The sequence below is a fragment of the Ostrea edulis genome, chromosome 9 (genome assembly GCF_947568905.1).
Source record: "Ostrea edulis chromosome 9, xbOstEdul1.1, whole genome shotgun sequence".
Classification (NCBI taxonomy): domain Eukaryota; kingdom Metazoa; phylum Mollusca; class Bivalvia; order Ostreida; family Ostreidae; genus Ostrea; species Ostrea edulis.
Window position 1 is genome coordinate 2817577 of NC_079172.1, and position 19551 is coordinate 2837127.

The 19551-nt window shown below is 36.3% G+C and overlaps 1 long non-coding RNA gene and 1 pseudogene across 1 annotated transcript; one reads left to right on the forward strand and one right to left on the reverse strand.

The window, feature by feature from the left end:
* LOC125672751 (uncharacterized) overlaps positions 1-19551 on the reverse strand; it is an 86495-nt pseudogene that overhangs the window by 16176 nt on the left and 50768 nt on the right.
* On the forward strand, positions 7390-8797 carry LOC130049998 (uncharacterized). Its single transcript, XR_008798347.1, has 2 exons — positions 7390-8141; positions 8581-8797. It is a non-coding gene; the product is annotated as an uncharacterized LOC130049998 (long non-coding RNA).

Consider the following 19551-nt stretch of genomic DNA (forward strand, 5'->3'; position numbering starts at 1 on the left):
CCAACTCAAACATGAGTTTCCCTTTTTGATAGACATTTTCTGAGATAGATAATGACAGAGAACTTTTACAAGTCTTCTAATGTTTTTCTTTCTGCAAAAGAAGACAGAAATGCATACATGTATATCCCTTAACATTGTCCTTCGTTTGCAGATATGGATCCACCAATGTGTTGTAAGCAATGCAGGAAATTTCGAAGTGCATACAAAGGTATGGAATGCTATGGTGCACTTGTATATTGTACAATGTAAGCTTTATTCAGAATTGTTTGGTAATGATGTAATGGTTATAATACCTATTGTTATTCCCCTCATTGTTAGATAACAACTGAAATGCTACGCTTACTAACCTTCCTACTGATGACCCATGTTACACAAGCTGAAATACAAACCGGAAGCTGCAAAGACATCTTACATGGTTTTCTACCTGGACAACTTTCATCTGCTATCGGTGATCATCAACTTGGGGCTCTGAGGAGGGATTTCAAAAGCTTCACAGATACTATGGAGCGATCTCTGAAAGAATTCGAAGAGAAAACAAAAACGGATATAAAAATCTTGGGTATAGAATAAAAACTTTCCATTAACAAAATCCTCTTATAGCACACAATTGTTAACGGAACTTCAAAGTGTGCTTTGAACAGCAGTTTCGAAATTAATTAGAACGTGTATATTTCATTAAGGAATCTAAAGAGGATAACAATCAAATATCCATCTGCTATTTTTAAATCTTTTTTCTATATGGAAAACCAGTTTAACCAAAAAATTCAATTCAGTTTTTCTCACAAATTCTAACACGTTTATATATTAAATCTCCCATCATATGATTAATGAACCAGATATGTGACCTTCAATTCGACTTTTAGATATATCGATGACGTTTTGTCTATTAATAATGATAGCTTTCATTCATATGTCGATTTGATATATCCCTGTGAGCTCGAAATAAAGGACACCACAGAGTCGTCCACTTCTGCTTCATACTTGGATATTTTATTGAAAGTAGACATTAACGGCAAACTAACAACTCAACTGTATGACAAACGGGATGATTTCAGCTTCCCCATCGTCAACTTCCCACATTTATGTAGCAATATTCCATTATCACCTGCATATGGTGTTTATATATCTCAACTGATTCGATATGCAAGAGCTTGTTCTGGGTATAGTCAGTTTTTAAATCGAGGTAAGCTACTGACAAACAAGTTGATGGTACAGGGATTTCAACAGTCTCGATTGAAGTCAGCATTTCGCAAATTCTATGGTCGTTATAACGATCTAGTTTGTCAATACAACCTCGCATTGGGTCAAATGCTGTCTGACGTGTTTCATACCGATTGTTAAGCCGTTCTTGGCACACTGATTTTGACTGCGGATAACTCCGTTTACCTAATCAGGATATGGGGCTCACGGCGGATGTGACCGGTCAACAGGGGATGCTTACTCCTCCTAGGCACCTGATCCCACCTCTGGTGTGTCCAGGGGTCCGTGTTTGCCCAACTATCCAATTTGTATTGCTTGTAGGAGTTATGAGATTGATCACTGTTCGTTATCTTCACCTTGCATATAGAAATAATCGAATAAATTTTGAATCGATGGAATTTTATTTCTGTTCTGTAATAATCAGTAGTAACCAAAGCAAGAAATTATCAAATTAGTTAAACGACGTTGTCCAATAGGTTATTATTCCATCTCAAAAAGACTAATTCATCATTTTACATATGCGTGTAACTGATTACCTGAAAGAATAGTCTTTCCCTTTCGAAAAATGTATGTAAGCTGAAAACACGATATAATTTCATTTTTAAACTTCGAGCATTTATTGAAATTCGAAATGACAACGGTTATTTTTTCATTACAATAACAGCAATGAAAATTCATGTCCTTCACATACATGTGTATACATTGTTCAGAAAATGATAATGTAGAATTGCATTAAGTGATTTTTCCAAGAATTTTATGTTGAAGATTTCTTTTGCCATTTGTTCAGTAATAAATGAATATTGTCACTCTCAGTTACTCTTGTGTTTTTGTTCAGATATCAGATGACAGCAAAAACGAGTTACGGTGAGCAGAGAGTTGGGTAATAGAAGTTTGTAAACATAAATGCAATGTGAATATAACGAACAGTGACCAACCTCATAACTCCTACAAGCAATACAAATTAGATAGTTGGGCAAACACGGACCCCTGGACACACCAGAGGCGGGATCAGGTGCCTAGGAGGAGTAAGCATCCCCTGTTGACCGGTCACACCCGCCGTGAGCCCCATATCCTGATCAGGTAAACGGATTTATCTGCAGTCAAAATCAGTGTGCCAAGAACGGCTTAACAATCGGTATGAAACACTTCAGACAGCATTTGACCCAATGCGAGGTTGTATTGACAAACTAGATCGTTATAACGACCATAGAATTTGCGAAATGCTGACTTCAATCGAGACTGTTGAAATCCCTGTACCATCGATTTGTTTGTCAGTAGCTTACCTCGATTTAAAAACTGACTATACCCAGAACAAACTCTTGCATATCGAATCAGTTGAGATATATAAACACCAGATGCAGGTGATAATGAAATATTGCTACATAAATGAGGAAGGTTGACGATGGAGAAGCTGAAATCATCCCGTTTGTCATACAGTTGAGTTGTTAGTTTGCCGTTAATGTCTACTTTCAATAAAATATCCAAGTATGAAGCAGAAGTGGACGACTCTGTGGTGTCCTTTATTTCGAGCTCACAGGGATATATCAAATCGACATATGAATGAAAGTTATCATTGTTAATAGACAAAACGTCATCGATATATCTAATAGTCGAATTGAAGGTCACAGCGAGAGATTTTTTCTTCTCACGTAGAAGTTTTTGAATAAATTCTGCTTCATATGAATATAAAAACAGGTCAGCTAACAAAGGAGCACAATTCGTGCCCATGGGAATTCCAACAGACTGTTGGAAGACCTGATCACCAAAGACAACGAAGATATTGTCAATGAGGAACTCTAGCATATTTTTTATTTCAACTTCAGAGTACTTGTGCGTGGAATCAGAGTGGTGTTTGACAAAGTAAGTTTTTGAATGACTGATCACTAGATATGAATATTTCCGTTTTCCGTTTCTGTTGAAGAAGCAAATGTCTATGATGTCAAAAAGTCTAGTCTTTAATTTATCGTGAGGAATGATCGTGTATAGTGTTGAAAAGTCATAGGTTTTAATGTTATTGATTTGGGAAAAATTCTGTGATTTCAAGTTTACTAAAAGTTCTTTAGAATTTTTTAGAATCCACATTTGTTTAACACCACTTCTGGCATATGTAGTCGCAGAGTAAGTTTGAAGTTTCTCCTTCACAGCTGTTAACATAAATATTCATGAAAATCGAGGGTTTTGCTGATCATGCAGCCAGGGTTTGGGGTAGGGTAGGTACTACGGAACTAAGTAAACGTGGCTAGCGACGATGACATAACCCCGATGATGAGAGCGAGTTAAGGCTTATTAACTAGCATTACTAGAATTAAACAAGTGTGTTCCATCGTACCGAAACTAATCATGATTATGTAAAACTTATCCGGTACCAAATTTAATGAACCAGATGCGCATTTCGACAAATAATGTCTCTCCAGTGATGCTCAAGCCGAAATTTTGGAAATTCGAAATAACAATAAACTTTTGAGAGCTAAAAGGAAAACTACAGTGCCAAAAACTGGAGCCAAATTCGTCCAAGGATAGAGCTATGCATGAGGGAGATAATCCTTAATTTTGAAATGAATTTCTAAATTTTATCCCATCAATTAAATATACATCCGTATTTTCAAGCTAGTAACGAAGTACTTAGCTACTGGGTTGTATTGAAATATTTGGGTGGCTAATAATGTACCCCCCTACATCGGGGATGACAGTGGATGCAAAGGCTGTGGTTGACCTTTTTGCGCTTTTGAGCAATTTTCTTATTTCTAGCCAAGGGCATATCATGCCAAAATAGTCTTGGAAGAATACCTGACCAAACAAGTTTGGTTCAGAGCATAAGCGCATGATACTTTAGAAAAGAGCAATGAAATTCCTGCCCAGACCTAGATGAATGATCAGGATATTTGGAGGTGGGAGTGATTTAAGAGATGAAGAATGCGGGGGACCGAGATCATGCCTTTCCATTCCACGTATGACGTCCCACTGAACTGTTGCTGGAAGACCCATGTTTCTACCTCCATCTTGACTAGTATATACGCCTGTCCATTATGGAATTGAGGGTCCCCTGATTCAGATGGTTTTGTTACCTATAATAACTTTGTATGGGTCAGTGAAATTAGTAGATTTGGGTGTAAGCAGTGACGATACCGGGACAGACTGGAGAGGGCATAAAGAGGAAGGGGATTGTATCGATGGTATTAATACAATTGGCACAAGAGATTACATTCTAATGCATGTGGTAAATGCATTGGATTCCATCTACCGGATTTCATTATTACGAAATCAGAGGCACCCCTTAATATCATGTCAGTGGCCCTGCCGATTCTAAACCTATGTCTTACAAAATGACACTGTACCTCAGCAATTACGAAATCTTTTGTAGAATTGCATTGATATCTAGTGAAGGAGGCTGCATCACTATGAACAAAGAATGAACAAGACGAAATGGTTGTAGGTCTCTGGCTCTGGTAAATGCGTAATGCCTGGAATGGGCATATTGAATGGAATTTAGGTTCACTCATGATAACTTAGGTGGTGTGGTGCCCTGTTTGATCAGTTTTTGAATGCAAGGTGAAGATAACGAACACTGATCAATTTTATAACTCCTATAAGCAATACAAAATAGATAGTTGGGCAAACACGGACCCCTGGACACACAAGAGGTGGGATCAGGTGCCTAGGAGGAGTAAGCTTCCCCTGTCGACGGGTCACACCCGCCGTGAGCCCTATATCCTGATTAGGTAAATGGAGTTATCCGCAGTCAAAATCTGTGTGTGATTAGTATTTTGATTTTATCTTTAATAGGACCCATTATTACATCCTAACATCTGATGGTGCGGTGATTTTTGTGAAACAATTGAAGTGTGACTTACCCTACCCCCCCCCCCCCCACCCCCCCCCCCCCCCCGCAGAAGACCAAAATATCCTAAGCAGAAGACTTGAAAGAGGTCGTTTTGTGCCGAGATAAGGAGATATGTGGGAGTGTTTGCACAACTTCATGCAGGATTTTGATGGTTATGGAACAACGGGTATCAGATTTTGTGTGGTTAGTGCGTTTTAGGCCTTGGATTGATTTTAGTTACCAAAAATACCGCCGCGGTGGTCTAGAGGTTAAAGCGTGTATAGCCTCATAAATACATACGTGTGGTGATTGAACATTGTTTTATAAGGTGGACAAAAATAGTCGAAATTCGGACCATACAAGTTTAAGCATTATACCAAGTTTGAAAGGAATTGTACTAAAGGTAGTTATCAAAAAGAAGTTAAAAATGTTATACTGTAAACTACGGACGTCGACGAACGTATATTAATAGCAATAGCTTACGTGAATGACTGAGGTGACCTAAAATGTTATCAGAACAGGATATTTGTGTAGATTTTATAGCCCTTGGGAGTAGTGATACTTTTACTAATTCTCAGGTGGCCATTAACGCATGTGGTCCTCTTGTTATTAACCAATACTTTATTTGTACTTCAATATATTACCCCACACAATAATTGTAGAACTGGATGCTATAATGATTTTACTTTTTTGCCTTCACATTATATTTTAATTTAGCTAGCAGTCGTTGTTAGTTTTGTATGCACTATTCAGGCATTAACCCTAAACATATTTACATAACAAAAATGACGAGTCCGTACCACAGTACGATTATGCATTATTGTTAAATATCGGAGCTGTTCGTGTTTGGCGAAGATTAAATATTACTGTTTCTAACCTTTACCTCGGGAAATTGTGATTAAACTCTGCATGTATCGGGTTTTTATTCAATTGTTATCTAAAGAGAATATAGTACCGGCATGTCATCTTACGTTTAGATCTTTAGGATGAACCTCCATCTTTCCTATGATCATGTGTTTTTGGTGTTGTTTTTTAAATTTTATTCTCCTCAGAAACAGTGGTTTGTAACCAGAGTTGTTTATCAAATCGTTTGGCTAGCAAACATTCCAGGTTCGTGAGGAAAATAGAGTATCATTGATTTTGTTATAAGCTTGTTTTCTGAACTTTAACAGAGTTCGGGGTGAACATGTTAAAGCCACGTTTGTTTACTGACCCCCTCACCCATGAGGCCCCCATTTACAAATTTAATAATTACCGAAAACACTCTGTAGAAACTTGTGGTTAAACATTTACTTTTATTGCAAGTTTCTTTTTCGTGATATCCTAGGTTCACCCTGTAGTTTAGATGTACGCAATAAAGACAACAGCATTCGAATCAGAATTCATTGCGTCACCTGATAGGCTATATAATTTTTAAGAATCGTCTGTATAAAGAAAAATATTGGCCACTTTCTAACCCCTCCTCACGGACATCTACACTCTCCATACTAAATTGCCAGGGTTGGTTGTACTCTGCGTTAAAAACACGATTGTATCCTGCGTAGAAATGATTGTATCCAAATGATGTTTGGCCACGGTGGTGGACGGTGTGTATAAAAGTGTTTGCCTCATATAGGATGAATTTATGTGAAAATTCGTAGGTTTACCAATACCCTGCGGATTAGTGTTGAACCCGAAGAAATACAGCGGAGAAGTAAGATTGAAACAGAACCAATGAAAAGCTAAGATGAAGTTTACGATGCATAGTAAGAAGAATTAACAGATTTATTTCATAATTTATGAAATAAATAAAAAGGTTAACAGAGAATTTGAAAGGAATTAAAAGGTCATCTCATAATCAATCTAAAAGTTAAGAAACAAGTATTTACTTTGGAAGTCCTCCCTATTTAGGATTGGATTGCTGCGATCACTAAAGTCTCTGTTAGTTAAAAAAATAAATAAATCAAACTCAGATTAAAATTGTTGAACTATCATTGTTTTATACATACCACACTCCCTCCTATAAGTACATGCATACACGAGATTATGTGTAAATACACGTACATATGCGTTAATGATGTTTTACCACATGGGCATATAAACCACGTGTGTTCTTTCCATTCTCTACCCATAGGTGTCGCTGCTCGCTAACACATCTGCCAATACCGAAATTTTAAAATTCTTATAAAACCCTTTGTAAATTCCTATACAAACGTTAAACTTCGCTTAATCAATTTATGATGCAAAATTTTAAGATAAAATTGTTTTACCGCTTGTGAAAAAATTCCCAAAAATTTTAGTTTAATCAAAATACCCCCTCCCCTCATATTTGGGTTTTTTTTGTTTTGTTTTGTTTTTTTTTAGATATTTCAAACATTCTAATTCATAAATTCCGTTCCGTTCCGTCCGTCTCCCGTTCCGTGTTTTAGCAACACCCATGTTAGAAAGTTTTTTATGCAAATATTAACTTTTTATACCCCTCTTCAAAGAAGAGGGGAATATTGCTTTGCACCAGTTGGTCGGTCGGTCGGTAGACTAGATGTTGTCTGCTCAATATCTTGAGAACCTTTGACTTCATGGTAATGATATCTTATATGTGGGTTGGTTATAGGTAGAAAAGAACCCTTATTGATTTTCAGGTCAAAGGTCAGGGTCAATCTACTCTGGACATAGGAAGACGCTGTCCGTTCAATATTTTGAGAACCCTTTTCTTGACAGATATCAAACTTGGTACACTGGTACATCCTAAGGAATACACCGATTCACTGCAGTTCGTGACCTTATATTTTGACCAATGAAATGCGCTGAAAAAATAAGCCCCGCCCACCAACTCGAGCCTCGGACAAACATCGGACATCCGCCATTGTGTTGTATAGTAAACACAGAAAGTTATCGACCGATCATGTGTTAATAATACACTGTGTATGCATCTTTTTGTATGAGGAATGATTAAACATTTTTCTCTGGAATCTTTAAATCACACAGTAGGTATCCAGACTAACATAATGGAGCCAAATTCACACCATTTCCATCAACGAAAGACAGACTTGCAGAAGTGTACATGCTGTTTATTGCCTTATATCACAGGCCTCAAAGTCAGCTAAATGTCCACAAAATAACGAAATACGTATCTATGAACTCGGTAAGATGTTTTGCTGTTTATTGTACTACGCAGACATTTATAATCCAAGCACATAGCATCATTTTTCCGGGGGGGGGGGGTCACTTGCTGATACATATCTTCAATTTTTATGTATTCTCTTTTACAACTGTCACAAAAGGGGAGAGTCAGAGGAAGTGTAAAACTGTCATTGTAAGGGGAAAGGGGTCGATACGTTGTCACACTACACTGCTCTGAGCACTACATGCATGTTTGCAAAGTTGTAAAACATGCAACTAAAATCCAATGTTTGCAGTTTGTACTGTGCTTGTTAGCCATGGATTACATACTAATGACATTGATAATTGATGTATTAATTTGTATAAATGTATCAGTTAAACTTAGTTGCATATGTTTCAACAAAACCTAAACGATGATCCTACCGGGATCTGCTGAAAGTAATTTTGTTTTGTTTTCTTAGCAATATGATGAGCCAATAGCTGGATACCAAGTCCCGTGTGATGTTAAATGTAAATAGGAGGAAATGCACCTGTCAGGATACATATGGAGATTGGATAGAACAATAAACCAATTCAAGTGCTTTAAACTTTTCAGTAGAAAAATTACAGACACTACATAGTTTAAAAATGTTGACTCATAATCTTAAATATTAATGTATATTTTATCAGAAATTTAGAGAGAGAAAAAAGTAGGTAACGGTAAGAAATAACGAAACTTTTCAATATTATATACATTTTTTAATTACTGAATTTCGAAGACCATATTTATTGAAGACGATTCAAAACGCATCCAAAGCTTATTAATTTAATCAATTTTGATGAAGAGACTAATACGGACATGATATTTGAAGAATAAATCCCACCAATGGATTGTTGTCAGTCTGACTAAAGCCAGTCCCTACTAATTATTGTCAACCAATATGCTGTTGCAATGGGGGGAAAAATGAGTAAATGCTGTTTGTTTTAATATTGTCATTTATTTGGTTATGATTTTAAAAACCCCTACATTCCAACCTAAACCAGTGGATATGGGGTATCTTACAGGTATGTAAATTTAACAGTATCCATACAACAAGAACTCGCAAATAAAAGAAGAAAAAAGGAGGACCTGACATTAAGAAAAAAATTGGCCACAATACCCTGGCTACGTATGATATCATTATACAAGTCTATTTTCACAGCAAATATAATAGGCGCAATAGTAGATCAAGTTTAAGTATTTTGATATCATAAAGATTTGCATCAGGAATTTTATATGAATTAATGGAAAATTTCATAACACCTTTCATCTCGAAGGTTCGAAATCATTAATTATTGTGATCATCCTATTGCTTCATGTATTTTATTGAAATAAACGGAATTGCTAGTGAATAACATTGGTGTTATTTATGATTCAATTTGATTTTATTTATGCACATAAATGAATTTCTTCTTCCTTGGAGTTGGTTTGTACTTTGAAAACACCATGGATGAAATAGATGCAGGTTGAAAAACCTCTTAGGTCATATTTTGAGAACAATTTAAAATAAGAGGGAAAGTGTTCTATATTACAAAGGCATAAGAGTGACCTATAAGTTTTTATAACTATGAAAAAAATAATTCTAAATTAGAAGCCCACTTAGTCTAATTGTCCCTACCACTAATGAAGCAAATTAAGTTGCATGAAAGCTTTGGAGAAGTCTGGTTTAGTTTAAAATGTTTACATGGAGCAGTGGCAGATCTAAGATTTGTCAAAAGGGAACCCAATATAGGCTAGGGACTCTAGGGTTTTGAGGCATTTTTTGTTAATTTTATGGGTTATTCCTGCTATTCTTTATACATAATAAAATCAATGAATGACAAGAAATAATTGATTTCTTTATTTCTATGCACTTGTCTGTAAGTATAATGTCAAGGGTACTACTTTTATTTTCAAGTTGTCACAAGGGAGGAGGGTCTAAATCCACCCGTTTACAATGCTGTACAGTTTATACCAATATGAGAAGTATTGAAGAAAATTATTCATAATCCCATTGTGTAGGCTAGTATAATTGTTGTTGTTCATATTTTACAGAATAGTTAAATGCAGACAACTGCAATCTATTATGGGACCAAGATTACTATAAATGTATATAGATCTAATAAAATCTGAACACGTCTTCAGTCTGTTTACAAGTGGGTGATCATCAAACTTATCGAATTCACCGTAACAGTAATCATTACGATATGCGATATGTTAAAAAAAATTAATCAATCTACTGACAAAGGAACGTAAATTATGGAATAAATATATGAAAACAAATCTCATCAGCCTGTTTGGCAAGAGTAATGAGAATTAAGCATTACAAAATCAGTAGAAGATGACACCTCATAATTTTAAGGTCACATGGTCAAAGGGCAAAGGTCAAACTGGACATAGGCATATACTGTCCGCTCAATATCTTGAAAAGAGAGCCGAGTGTGTAAGACTCTCCTGACAGTACATAGCCTCTCCACAACAAGCCCTATGCAGTTTTCCGGACTTTTTCACGTAACAGATGGATGTACGACTTTGAAATTTGGTCACAATTTCTCCTTTAAGAAGTATAAGATTAAGTTTGCATTTCAGCTGAATTGGTCCGTCCTTAACATACTTTAGGGCTATAAGTAGGTTAATAGCTTTCCAGACTTTTTTCGTTGCAGATACAAATATTGTCCTGAAATTTGCACATAAGCTTCCTCTTTGAGGATACAAGTTCAGTTTGCATTTCAGCTGGATTGGCCCATCCTTGACCTATTTGAGCTAAAAAATAGGTCAAACAGTTTCCCGGTGTTGTTTTTTCATTACGGATACAGATATTGCCCTGATATGTAGTCAAAGGCTTCATCTCGGAGGAAAACTAGTGCAGTTAGCATTTCAGCTGGATAGGGGCACTATTACCTACTTTAGGGTAGAAGTAAATTAAACAGTTTTCCAAAAAATGTTTGGTATGATCACAGGTATTGCTGTGGAATTTTGTCACAATCTCCATCTCGGAGAAACTCATAATCAGTTCAAATTTCAACTTAATTTGGTGCACCATGACCTACTTTAGGGCTAATCAGTAGCAGATTAATATTAGAGGGTATAAAATCGAAATGAATCAAGAATAATAGAATCCTTCATTAGTACGAGTGTGGGATAGGGAAATTCCACCGAGGGGACAAGATTCGCAGTCTAGGACGAGGCTTTGCCGAGTCCTAGACAGCGAATCTTGTTCCAGAGGTGGAATTTCCCTACCCCACACGAGTTAATAATGAAGGATTATTTTTCTCACATTTTACCTACAGTTTAGTGCATAAATTTAGGAGCTTTGAGGAAATTCTAAATTATCAAAATCCTCATTTGAACTTCGATGCAAAAACTAATTAGATAGGCAGAAAGAGCGTATCCGAAAATGGTTTACACTGTAAGTGTAAACTAAAAAACCCAAGGTTGTCCAACAGAAAGCTATATACATTAAAATTTAAAGATAACAATGAAAAATATTTTTGCTTCACCGTGTAACGTAAATCTTCACTGTGTAACGTAAATCATAGAAAATATATTACGTCACAATCAAATGACGTCGCAGCAGTGTGAGACAGAAAAATCTCACATGGCTGTCTCACATGGGTAAAGTCGATCTCACACTGGTGATAATGTGAGAAATACTTATATCACCTGTAGATCTACTATTTGTTATTCAGTGTTGGTATGTGTATGTCATATATGTAGCAGAATGGTTTTTTTCATATTTCACATCTCGGCAAATGTTCGTTATTTAATGACAAAACGGTATAAAACCTTTCTGTTTACAAAATATTGATTTTGGGGGTCATGGTATGCATTACATCAGGTATTGCACTAACTATCCATTATTAATTACCGGATTAAAGTATGGTATATGAGCTGTAGCATGCGCAAATAAATCCGAACAGACGTCTATAATCGTGCAAATAATCCAATCCAATAGTGTTACCTTCCTTAAACATCTATTCTGAACTGTTATCAACAATTAACATTATTTAATAGGCACGGCAGTGAAGCATTACAATGGGAGATGTAAAGTTGATTTTCTCTTTTGGTTTGATTCTTAATGCCATTGGCGTTGAAAGTGAGTATCAAAATAATTTACCTTTATGCAGCTTTATGATATCGGATAAAGCAATTTCATACAATGTATCTTAGAAGAAAATATTCTATGAAATGCAAATAAATGCATGTTGTCTGATATCTTCGCGTACTTGATAATATATATATATATATATATATATATATATATATATATATATATATATATATATATATATATACGTGTATATAGTTCAGAGAAGTTTCACTGTATATAGTTTGTAAAAAGAATTCAGTATTTGATACAGTAAATACATCCAATCATAGAAGTCAAGAAACACAAAACTCGAATAACATTTCACTTTCGGCTTTAATGCCTCTTCATACAGTCAGTTAACTGTCTGAAGAGGCATTAAAGCCGAGAACGCTAACAGGGAAATGTTATTCGAGTTCTGTGTTTCTTGACTTTTATTATTGAATCTATCTATCTATCTATCTATCTATCTATCTGTCTATCTATCTATCTGTCTATCTATCTATCTGTCTATCTATCTATCTATCTATGTATATATATATATATATATATATATATATATATATATATATATATATATATATAACGTTTGCTTGCAGGTGTAAATGGATGCGAAGATAGTCACTTCCAGGGAGACTGTGAAAATGAGCATACTTTCTTAGTTTGCTATAATAAACAATGGCATAAAGCTAATGGTTACAGTTTCAGCGACAACACACAGTTGACATTCAAACAAGTTTGCAATTGTAAAGGCAGCTGTAAGTGTTAGTGGGTCAGCACTATCCATCTCCAATGTTTTGTGTCAATAATTAAGGTATTCCATAGCAACGGAAGACCTTCTACTTATTGTGCTGGTTAAGATTATTCTTATTATTAGGGTCTTCTATTATTCTATTGTTGATTTTTCACTTTTCTTATTATTATTAGGGTCTTCCGTCTTCAGCGGAAGACCCTTCTATTATTCTATTGTTGATTTTTCACTTTTCTTATTATTATTAAGGTCTTCCGTCTCCTGCGGAAGACCTTACTATTATTGTTCGCGTTCTTCTTCTTCATTATTATTATTATTATTATTATTATTTTCCTTGGTAGTACACGCGTTTTTCTCAGCCATTTCTCGATCGATTTTCACGAAATTTTCAGGAAAGATGTCTTTTGGTGACGAGACTTTGCCTGCAAAATTTCGTGCTTGACGTCACTTCCGGTCAGGAGTTATCTCTCTTTTAGTGACTTTTTGAAGGGCCTTGTTGTCCACACATCTCCTCCGTTAGTTTTGAAGCTAGAGTCTTGAAATTTCTACACAAGATAGAGTAAACATTTTAGAAGATTTGTGGGAGATTCGATTTTACCGGAGGCGATTTGCCTAAACGCTCGCCTGGACCTGAAAAAATGGATGCCAAAATTTTTCGCCCATTTCGGCGATTTTTGACCTTTGATCTCCAATATCTTTTTTCTTGCAAATATTTTGTTAAGACATGTAGAACAAAAGTTGTGCATATTTACGAGATCTTTTCGAAAATATCAAGATTTAGGGGCTAGCCCCTTAAATTAGGGATCTAGAAGGGCTCAAAGTCTAGATCAAATATCTCAAAAATCGTTAATATTTTGGTATAAGTCAAAGAACAAAAAATGTTCATCTCAACAATCCAAATCTATTCATATAAAAATTTAGGTCATATGTTACGTAATAAGGGATTTTAAGGGCCAAAACCATAAAATTTTTACCCCTTGTATCTCGAAAACGACAAATATTTTGAAAAGCAATAAAGAACAAAAGTTGTTCAGAATGATGATCTGAACAATATGCATATTTCGTTTTTACCCTATGTGGCCCCGTTAGGGAGCTACAGTTTGGCCCCTAAAAATTACTTCTAGAAATAACTCGAGAACGGTCAAGAATTTCTAAATACTTGTTGAACAAAAAATGTTTGAAATGTCATGACCTTTCTTACGATATCAAGCAAAAGGGGCTGACCCTTTAAATTAGGGGCCAAGAAGGGTCCAAAGGTTTAGGAGAATATCTCAGAAACTATTAATATTTTGTTATAAGTCATTGAAGCGGAAATGTTCATCTCAACGAGCTTGATCTTATCAAATCAAAAAGTAGGTCATATGTTACGTAATAAGGGATTTTAAGGGCCAAAATCATAAATAATTGACGCCTCATATCTTGAAAACGAAAAATATTTTGAAAAGCATTATTGAACAAAAGTTGTTCAGAATGATAATCTAAACAATATGTACATTTCGTTTTTTCCCTATGTGGCCCCGTTAGGGAGCTACAGTTTGGCCCCTAAATATTTCTTGTAGAGATAACTCGAGAACGGTAAAGAATTTCTAAATACTTGTTGAGCAAAAAATGTTTAAAATGACAAGGCCTTTCTTACGATATCAAGCAAAACGGGCTGGCCCTTTAAATTAGGGGTTCAGAAGGGTCCAAATGTTTTTGAGAATATCTCAGAAACTATTAATATTTTATAATAAGTTGTAGAAGCGGAAATGTTCATCTCAACGAGCTTGATCTTATCAAATCAAAAAGTAGGTCATATGTTACGTAATTAGAGATTTTAAGGGCCAAAATCGTAAATATTTGACGCCTCATATCTTTAAAACGACATATTTTTTGAAAAGTATTATTGAACAAAAGTTGTTCAATGTGTCATAACCTATCGATCAATATCAAAAAATGGGTCTGTGGGCCTCATGGCTCGCCTGTAGAGTCGATTTTTGTCGATATCAGTCGATTTCAAAAACTTGTAACTGGTAAATATTTTGTAAGGACATATTGAACAAAAGTTGTTCAGTTTATCGAGATCTATCGATTGATATCAAGAAATAGGCCTATGGTCCTAATGGCTCGCCTGTAGAGTCGATTTTTTGTCAATATCGGTCGATCTCAATAACTTTTTACAGGTAAATATTTTGTAAAGACACATAGAACTAAAGTTGTTGAGTCTATAGAGGGCTAACAAATGTCATCAAGAAATAGGCCCGCGGGCCTTATGGCTCGCCTGGAGAGTCGAATTTCAAACGAATTTCACCGCAACTTTGCTTCAGAAGCTTATGATATGAAAAATTGATTATATCTAAAGTGTCTTAAAGTCGGAAACTAAATTGGGACTCATTTGTCTTCTTCTTTTTTTTGACTCCGAGTGCATCAACAAATCGGACGGAAGACCTACTCGTTGCTCGCAACGAGATCGTGTCTCGTTAGGGTCTTCCGTCTTCAGCGGAAGACCCTTCTATTATTCTATTGTTGATTTTTCACTTTTCTTATTATTATTATTATTCTTTTTTTTTCTCCTTACCGATTTTTGTGCAGAAGATTTCTCGGAGATGGATGGATCAATTTGCTTCAAATTTTCAGGATTGATACGTTGCCATTTGAAGTTTGTACCGCCGTTTCAATTTTTGAAAAATCACTTCCGGTTGGAAGTTATCCCCCTTTTATCGATTTTCAGATGACCATTTTGTCCAGACAAAAACTCAAAAACGATAAAAGCTAGAGTGCTGAAATTTTCAGTGATGTTAGACGACATGTTGTAGTTGTGCACCTGGGTTTTAAAAATTTCCGGAAGTGCCTAGTATGGAAGCTCGGTAGGGGTCGAAAATGTTGTTTAAAAAAGTGTCTCATTTTTCTCCACGTTTTAAATCATAACTTCTTACTCGTAAATATTTTGTTTAGACATATAAAACAAAAGTTATACAGTTTATTGAGATCTTTCGTGTCATATCAAGAAATGGGCCCATAGGCCTCATGGCTCGCCTGAACCATTGAGTTTCTGTTACAATGATTAACTTTTTTCTCACGAAACTTTTGATAAGACATGTAGAATAAAAGTTGTTCAGGTTTGCAAGATCTATCTAATGATATCAAAAAATAGGCCTCAGGGTGTCATGGCTCGCCTGAACAGTCGAATTTGTATCACAATTAATAACATTAATAACTTTTTTCTCGAGAAACTTTTGACAAGACATGTAGAACAAAAGTTGTTCAGTTTCGCAAGGGTTAACTAACGATGTTAATAAATAGGCCTGCGGGTCTCATGCCTCACCTGAACAGTTGGGTTATTGTTGCAATCTATAACATTTTTGTCAAGAAACTTTTAATAAGACATCTTGAACAAAAGTTGTTCAGTTTTGCAAGATCTTTCGAACAACATCATGAAAAAGGGCAACGGGCCTCATGGCTCGCCTGAACAGTTTCATCAGTGTCACAATTACTAACTTTTTTCTCGAGAATCTCTTGATAAGACATGTAGAACAAAAGTTGTTCAGTTTTGCAAGATCTTTCAAACGATATCAAGAAAAAGGCCCACGGGCCTTATGACTCGCCTTAACAGTGATAAATGTCGCATAACGTTATACTCATAAATATTTTGTTTAGACATATATAACAAAAGTCCTACAGTTTATTGAGATCTTTCGTGCCGTATCAAGAAATGGGCCCATGGGCCTCATGGCTTGCCTGAACCATTGAGTTTCTGTTACAATGATTAACTTTTTTCTCACGAAACTTTTGATAAGACATGTAGAATAAAAGTTGTTCAGGTTTGCAAGATCTATCTAATGATATCAAAAAAACTAGGCCTCAGGGCGTCATGGCTCGCCTGAACAGTCGAATTTGTATCACAATAACATTAATAACTTTTTTCTCGAGAAACTTTTGACAAGACATGTTGAACAAAAGTTGTTCAGTTTCACAAGTGTTAACTAACGATGTTAATAAATAGGCCTGCGGGTCTCATGGCTCACCTGAACAGTTGAGTTATTGTTGCAATCTATAACATTTTTGTCAAGAAACTTTTAATAAGACATCTTGAACAAAAGTTGTTCAGTTTTGCAAGATCTTTCGAACATCATGAAAAAGGCCAACGGGCCCCATGGCTCGCCTGAACAGTTTCATCAGTGTCACAATTACTAACTTTTTTCTCGAGAATCTTTTGATAAGACATGTAGAACAAAAGTTGTTCAGGTTTGCAAGATCTTTCAAACGATATCAAGAAAAAGGCCCACGGGCCTTATGACTCGCCTTAACAGTGATAAATGTCGCATAACGTTATACTCGTAAATATTTTGTTTAGACATATATAACAAAAGTTGTACAGTTTATTGAGATCTTTCGTGCCTTATCAAGAAATGGGCCCATGGGCCTCATGGATCGCCTGAACCATTGAGTTTCTGTTACAATGATTAACTTTTTCCTCACGAAACTCTGATAAAACATGTAGAATAAAAGTTGTTCAGTTTTGCAAGATTTATCTAATGATATCAAAAAATAGGCCTGCGGGCGTCATGGCTCGCCTGAACAGTCGAATTTGTATCACAATTAATAGCATTAATAACTTTTTTCTCGAGAAACTTTTGATAAGACATGTAGAACAAAAGTTGTTCAGATTCGCAAGCGTTACTAACGATGTTAAGAATAAGGCCTGCGGGTCTCATGGCTCACCTGAACAGTTGGGTTATTGTTGTAATCTATAACATTTTAGTCAAGAAACTTTCAATGAGACATCTAGAGCAAAAGTTGTTCAATTTTGCAAGATGTTTCAAACAACATCATGAAAAAGGCGAACAGGCCTCATGGCTCGCCTAAAGAGTTTGATTAGTGTCACAATCAATAGCTTTTTTCTGGAGAAACTTTTGATAAAACATGTAGACCAAAAGTTGTTCAGGTTTGCAAGATCTTTCAAACGATATCAAGAAAAAGGCCCACGGGCCTTATGACTCGCCTTAACAGTCTGATAAATGTCGCAATCAATAACTTTTTTCTTAAGAAAATTTCCATAGGACATGTAGAAAAAAATTTGTTCAGTTTTGTGAGATATATCTAGAATGATATAAAAAAAAAATAGGCCTCCGGGCGGCATGACTCGCCTGATCAGTCGAATCTGTATCGCAGTAAATAAGATTATTAACTTTTTTCTCGAAAAAAAGCTGACCCCTTTAATTAGTTGCCGAGAGGTAGAGAGAGTCTTTAATTTATAACATTTAAATGATCAATATTTGTAAAACATTACCAAAGCTAAATTGTACGTCTAGACAGTATATTTGTATCATTATTTATGAACGAAAATGTCAGTCAAATTCTTATCTAATCACATCTAAATTTGGACGGAAGACCCACTCGTTGCTCGCAACGAGATCGAATGTAGTTAGGGCTTTCCACCTTTCTGTGGAAAGTCCTATTGTTATTGTTCTGTTTATTATTATTATTTTCCTGCCGTCAAAAAAAATTTTCGTCTTAAGACTTATCGAAAAACTTTAGAGTCCATCCTAGAGCACTTCTTGAGAAACGAATACATTTCACCCTGCGTCATGGAACTTTGACCCCTTACAGAGTTATCGGACCTGTTAGCAGAAATCATTGTTATCGCTACTCCTTTTTAACCGTAAATGATAGGAGGATGAAACCTTTGCTGAAGCATAGAGGTCAATGAGTAGAAGCGAAGAATTTCAAATGAAGGGATTCGGTGTCCCCTAAAGGGAGTTAATGCCCCCTCATGTTTTGCGATTTGTCCCCTACAAATTGACGACTCCTAAAGTCTTCGTCGTAGAGAGACGGAACCCACTGGGACGGGTTGGGTGACCTTGACCTTGAAAAAGTAGGTCAAGGTCAAAGTCATCCAGAATGGCCAGAAAATGGCACTTTTTATACGCTCTTTCCCGCTTCAGATAGCATCGAAATATCACATGGGTCAGCATGGAATTCTGGACCGGTCTCGGAATCCTGAATTACAACTCTGAACTTTGACCGCTCTGCGAAAGGCGGCGACTTAACGTTGAAAACCCCGTTATCGCTACTCCTACCAGACCGCGAGTCGTGGAGAGGCGAGACCTTGGCCGACGATTTCACCATAAAAGACCCTCGCACAGAGAAGTTGACCGGGGGAAACCGAGAACCCCGAAGCACGGTTCTCGCCCCCGAAAGTCTCCGACGTCGTCGTTCGAGCCCACAACTTCTTCACGGATGTAGATAGGGACGCGGGACCACTTAAACGAAGCCCCGTGACCTCTCTGACCTTCAAAATGAGGTCAAGGTCAAAGGTCAAGGTCACACTTTCTCTCCCATGGTTTTTTTTAAGTTTGACCTTGAAAGTGGGTCAAGGTCAAGCATCCAGGGGCCAGTCTCCACAAGTAAGGCCAACCCACCCATCACGCCTGTCGTCCCCAAGGAAGAAATCCCCCACCCTTCAAGTGATCTGTCTGTGATCAGCTGTTTATAATACACTATTTTGACCGGTTTCATGCCCAACAACAGGATTTTTGAGGTTTGACCTTGAAAGTGGGTCAAGGTCAAAGGTCAAGGTCACGCATCCAGGGGCCAGTCTCCACGAGTAAGGCCAA